The sequence below is a fragment of the Arachis hypogaea genome, chromosome 9, assembly GCF_003086295.3.
Source record: "Arachis hypogaea cultivar Tifrunner chromosome 9, arahy.Tifrunner.gnm2.J5K5, whole genome shotgun sequence".
In the NCBI taxonomy this organism is placed as follows: domain Eukaryota; kingdom Viridiplantae; phylum Streptophyta; class Magnoliopsida; order Fabales; family Fabaceae; genus Arachis; species Arachis hypogaea.
In genome coordinates this window covers 47,732,950-47,738,949 of record NC_092044.1, presented here as the reverse complement: position 1 = coordinate 47,738,949, position 6,000 = coordinate 47,732,950, and the positions used below count along the sequence as shown (strand labels likewise).

At 34.2% G+C, this 6,000-nt stretch overlaps 1 long non-coding RNA gene across 1 annotated transcript; it reads right to left on the bottom strand.

Moving 5' to 3' along the window:
- Positions 1 to 349: 349 nt before the first annotated feature.
- Positions 350 to 1,087, bottom strand: LOC112712981 (uncharacterized). Its single transcript, XR_003158007.3, has 4 exons — positions 989 to 1,087; positions 785 to 886; positions 571 to 706; positions 350 to 428 (listed from the first exon to the last, which is right to left on the bottom strand). It is a non-coding gene; the product is annotated as an uncharacterized lncRNA (long non-coding RNA).
- Between the last annotated feature and the right edge of the window lie 4,913 nt (positions 1,088 to 6,000).

The window sequence follows — 6,000 nt, the reverse complement described above, 5'->3', positions numbered from 1 at the left end:
GTGCAGCCAGACCTCTTAATGCTTTGCCCTATAATATTAAGTGATAACCTCCTTAAAATACAGAATCTAAATTATAATCCCACAACTTATGATTTCATACCACATCAACTGCAGTCAATCCAGAAGATTTATCAGCAGTTGACAAAAGTTCAGAAACACTTCGAAAATTGACTTGGCTACACTCGGCAGTTGTTTGACAAGCTTGCAATATACCATCCTTGTTAACTTCACCTAAAGTAGCAGAATTCTCCATGCTGCCAACAATTATGAATAGAATAAAAATAGTGAAAAGTTGACAATGATATCAAGTGATGAATAGACAATGAGGCAAACCATGAACTCCCTTGCTGTCTCTTGGCAACTGAAGTAGAAAAAACCAAAACATTCTTCAAGTTACTAGTAGTAGTTTTCTCCAAAGATGGATTTTCCTGAACATAGTAAGATAGTAACAATTTTAATTTGTTCAAACTTCAACCTCGATAACTATAAAATAATGAGAGAACTGTAATTGAATGAAGAAGTAAACCAACCAAGCTGAATAAGAATCATGAGTTTGGCAAATAAAATAACCTTTGCATTTTCTTTTCCAGAAACAACTCCAAACTTGGACTTTCTGGCCAGAAATACTTCATCAACACACTTGTTGGTGTATTTTGGGCTCCTCAACATCCCTGGTCTCTTATCCACATTATCCATCTGATTGGTGCTGCAAACATAAATCAACCAAAATCTCTGAAATCTTGAAATTGGTGCTTAACATAGAGAATAGTCTTATATATGTTACCTCTGCATCCTTAACAATTGGTGCTTGCAGCCCATTAATGACTTCTTTTGCATCATATATCACTCTCGCATTCCTGTTATTTGTATCCTTCACTTTATTGTTCTGCCCCATCAAAATGGTTATAAAATTAGCATAAATCTAACATAGAATAGAATTAATTGTTTAAGAATCGATAAGTGAAAAATTTTAAAGACAATATAATACCTATCCCAATGACCATCAACTTCATACAGAACATTCAAAGTTTATGAATTAAGGATCTTCCCTTTGACCACTTTCTGATTTCCACCAAATCCAAGAAAATAATGAGTTGATTTGTAAGATAAATCAGCCTGAAGTCCTGTCTCTATTGATTTTATATTAATTTTGCCAATCCAATCAACAGCAGGAACTGGAATTATTCCGAATAAAAGCTGATAATATTCTCATCTCCATTAGAATCAGTTTCGAACACCCTTAGCTCTATGATCTTACAACGAAGCATATTAACAAGGGTCATGTCCAGTAGGTATGACACGAGAAAGCTAAAACCCCCAATTCATCAGAAATTGAATAAAGAACAAAACTAGAATTCAACACTAATAATAACAAGTAATGCTCAAATGTGACACGAAAAAGCCTCTAACACAGACAGCATGGCAGAAATTGAACCAGACATAGAAAAATCCTAATTAAAAATGAAATTGTGATTTAGGAACCCTAATTAAATTTAACACAGGCTAGTGGGAATTAAGAACCCTAATTGCCTAAATCAGGAAAAAAAATTAAAAGCCTACCTGTCGTCGATGAGAGAGTGAATCGAGCAGGGATAGACGGAGCAGAGGCGGCACGATTAGCAAAGGAGACGCGGAGCAAAGCAGAGAAGCACGGCGAGGAGGTGGTGCGACGTAAGAGAGCTGCGGCGTCATTGCGAGGAGGTGGTGCCTCGCCACTTTACCTCACACAAACTACTCTTTCAGTGCTTCATTCCCTCTGAGAACCACACACCGTGTCTTCTTCTTCTTCTTCTTCTTCTTCTTCTTCTTCTTCTTCTTCTTCTTCTTCTTCTTCTTCTTCACACAAACTACTGTTTCAATACTTCATTCCTTCTGAGAACCACACATCGTTCTTCTTCTTCTTCTTCTCACATCTCCATCATTCCATCTTTTTCATTGCTCGAATCTCTTCCAAGTTTTCATCTCAATGTTAATCGCGATCTGAATCATTTTCTCGGATAAGCTAGTGCTGATTTTGATTGAAATCTGAATCATGCTCTAATCGTCAGGTACGAGTTCCTTAATCTCCCTCTCAATTCTGATTCTTGTGCTCCCAATTTGTGTTCTATCGCAACCTGGTGCTTTTTTCCAATTCTTTTTTGTTCAATGTACATTGCTGAAATTCAATTGTCATTGTTATTCTGAAATATTCATTTGATAGGATGAATTAGGATTATTAGAATACGAAATTGAGCTTTGCTTTTTCTCCTTTATTTAACCGTTATAGATAAAAGTAGGAGGTGATTCTGATTTGAGGAGTGAAGTTAGAAGGAAAGTTAAACCTAGGGCTGCAACATTTGGGAGACAGAGGTTTGATTGGTTGGATTAGGTTTGAGATTTATTATACATTTGTAAAGTTGTTTTGGCATGGATGAATTAAGATTTTTGTTTATATTTGATGGAAACCTTGTATTGCCTTTGATTTTCTGTATTTAGTGAGTTAAATATAGTCTTAGCTGATTGAGTATTAAGGATCTTTCCTTCTTCTAATTAGGTGTGACTTTAAATTGTGTAGTTTTTATTGCTTGGCTCTGTTTTAATTTCTAGGGTTTGAAGCCTTATTAAAATTGAATATATGTTTGATGAAGTGAAAAAAGCTTCTGCATCTTGCATTCCTTACGTCAAAGCCTATGAGGATTTATCATTCTGTATGTTGGTTGAGGAAAGATCAGCCAATGAGGCAACGCAAGTTTGGTCTGCTGAATCTGTAATGAAGTACAAGCTTAAATATAGTTGTTCAATTTGAAATCCTTTCCTGCATATTCTTTCTGGTCATTACTTTTCATTCTTGTGTGATTACTTATTGAAATCCTTTCCTGCATATTCAATTTGAAAGTTTAGTGAAGTTACTTATTGAATAAATTCTGAAGAATTTAAGCTTTATTTATCACTTTAATTTTTATGGTATTATTCTTCCTGAAGTAACACTAATACTTCTCTTCAGATATTTTATTTCTGCGTTAAAGTACTACTACTTATGCTTTTATTTCTTTTTGACACATAGGTCTTGAAATTCTTGATGGAAAGGAATAGTGTTAATGCCCTTCATGGTCAGGTTACAAGTGGAACACTGATTCTGCAGGTTTGTACTATTATGTTTATATTTCAGATGCATATATTTGATTAGAACAGTGCTTCCACCAATTCTTAAAAATAGAGTGCAGACTAATGCTATGAGCTGATATTCTTTATTGAGGATTTCCCTCGCACAATTTCTAATGCAATATTCAAAATCGTTGGTTTCTGTTAGGATTGTGTTGTTAGTTTACTCTTTGCATTGCTTCCAGTATTGGGTGGAACATCAGGTGTTCTTCAGGGAGTAACATACATGACTAAATCGTGAGTAAATTATAGAATTGATTGTGTTCTGCTTTGATTTGATGTGCTCATCTGACTAAATTCTTTTTTTTATGATATACATATTTCAGTTACTTATTCGGTTATTTCTTGAGATTATGAGATAGGGGAGAAAGGGTTAACCTGAGTGGAGGCCAGAAGCAATGGATTCAGCTCGGTCGTGCTCTTTACCAGAATGTTAATATATACCTCTTGGATGATCCATTTAGTGCTGTTGATGCAGATATTGCCACAAATCTTTTTAATGTAATGACAAATTCCTTTCTTTACATACTGCATTTAATTTTTCTAGTGTTGGCGAGTAACTGAATTGAGAAGAGATGTTATATTTATTTGTCTTGCTTGATTTATATTATGATGCAGAAGCATAGCGGTAGTGAGACACTTGACACGGTAGAGTGGCACTCTTGGGTTTTTTCTGGTCAATGACGGGAGTTTCTATAGTTAACTATGGTGCTCCACATTATCTCCTTCCTTTTCATTGGGAACATCATCTTCCGGTGGAATCGCTGCATCTGATGCAGCCTCTGAGAGGATCAAAGCTGGCTTCATTCACTTCAAGAAAGAGAAATATGAGTTAGTAACTTAATTGATTAAACATGTAATTTCTTTATTCTTTTCTTTTATTTCTTATACCTTAAGTTTTTCATTTTCTCTATTGTTCCACAGCAAGAACCCTGCTTTGTATGGTGAACTTGCCAAAGGACAAGCCCCCAAAGTATTTTTCTTTCTTTTATTCATTAATTTGATATCAAAAAATTGTTGCTATAATATGTCTTATCATGTCAATATTTTAGCTTTTTTAGGTGAGTACTTAACAGAATCAAACTAATAATAAAAACTAAAATAGATAACTTTTAAATTTTACTTGTCCAAAATAAAAAAGGAATAACAATGTTCAATTAGATTAGGATCCTTTTTAGATAATGATTAATAAATTTAATTTTTCTTTTGGACGAAGGGCTAATAACTTTGTGGTGGTTCGGTTTTGTTTTTGCAGTTCATGGTGTTTGCTTGCTCTGATTCAAGAGTGTGCCCATCTCATGTGTTAGATTTCCAGCCCAGTGAGGCCTTTGTGGTTACAAATGTTGCTAACATTGTCCCACCATATGACCATGTCCGTTTTAAATTACATTTGTGATTTTCATTATTTTATACTCAAATGGATGGTTAAGTTTAATGGTGTTTACTCTTCTGTGTACCAGACAAAATACGCTGGAGCTGGTTCTGCTATTGAGTATGCAGTTCTGCATCACTATTCTCTTCCACCCTAATCCCTTTTCCCACCCTCATTCCTTAACTTAATTTCTTAATCTGCAGGCACTAGGTAATGGACCACAATGGACCCTCATTCCACCCTAATCCCTTTTTCTTAAGTTGCAATTAAGCTTGTAAGTTATGCTTACCAATTAGTTTATATATATATATATATATATATATATATATATATATATATATATATATATATATTGAATGAATTTGAGTACCTTTTTTTTTGTTATTGTTGTTTTTTTATTGGTCAGCTTTGTATTGTCAATTGACAATTTTTGAGCCATGAAAAATATAAAACTACTTTTGGGAGAGACATGGTTTCATGTGAAGTCAGTTTCTTGTTGCTATGTATTGGAGAGTTTGTGAAATTTGAGTTTGGGACTAATTTGATCTGTATATAATTTAGGTAGTAACATAATTCAATTCCCACCCTCTTCAGCTAGAGTTTGGTTATGGTCATTGATTACTGATTAATGATCGAAGCATGATCTCATTTAATATACTGTATGGAAATAGCTGACACTATTAGTAAAAATGAACATTGGGAAAAAAATCTTTCAAATACCTAATTAAATTATTTGTTGTGTAATTATTATTATTATATGTTTTCTGCTTCTTTGAAAGAAATTGCTCTTAGTTAAAACCATTATTTTTGTTGCTGACAGAACTAATACAGTAACAAAAATAGTCCAATCCAAAAAGAAAACCATACAAACAGTATTGAGCCAAAAAAATATAGAGGGTGAGATATGAGATAAAGGGGTGGAAGCAGTATTTGTGTTTCTCGTAAAGTGAATTTTGACATGATTTGTTACGTTCCAAAGTAGAGTTGACACGTGTGTTTGTGTGAGTTGTGGGCATTAAATAACCATGGTAATTGGAAGTGAGTGATATAAGGATTGAAGAGAGCATGCATTTGCATTGTGATTTAAAAGGAGTACATGGGATTCAACCTTCTCTGCTGATTCCATCTCAATCCAAGCACAAGTAGAAGCAGCTCCACCTCCCTCACGTGTTGTGATCTCGTTGGTTTGAATAGCGATAGTGCTCATCTTGCTTTCTTTACATTTTCTCCTAATGAAAAGCTTCTGGTTTATCCTTATATGTCTAATGGCAGTGTGGGCATCCAAGCATAGAGGTAGGTTTATCTCACTACCCCACAAAGCATGTGATCACATAGTGTTTGTTACTATATATTTTCGTAGAACTTAGTTATGTAGTCTTCGTTTTGCATTTAAATCATGTTATGGAATTTGATCTGCACCTATCACACAGGGTTTCATTTTGTTTGATTATTTTGTGATCCAGGACATGGTTGTATTTATGATTCAT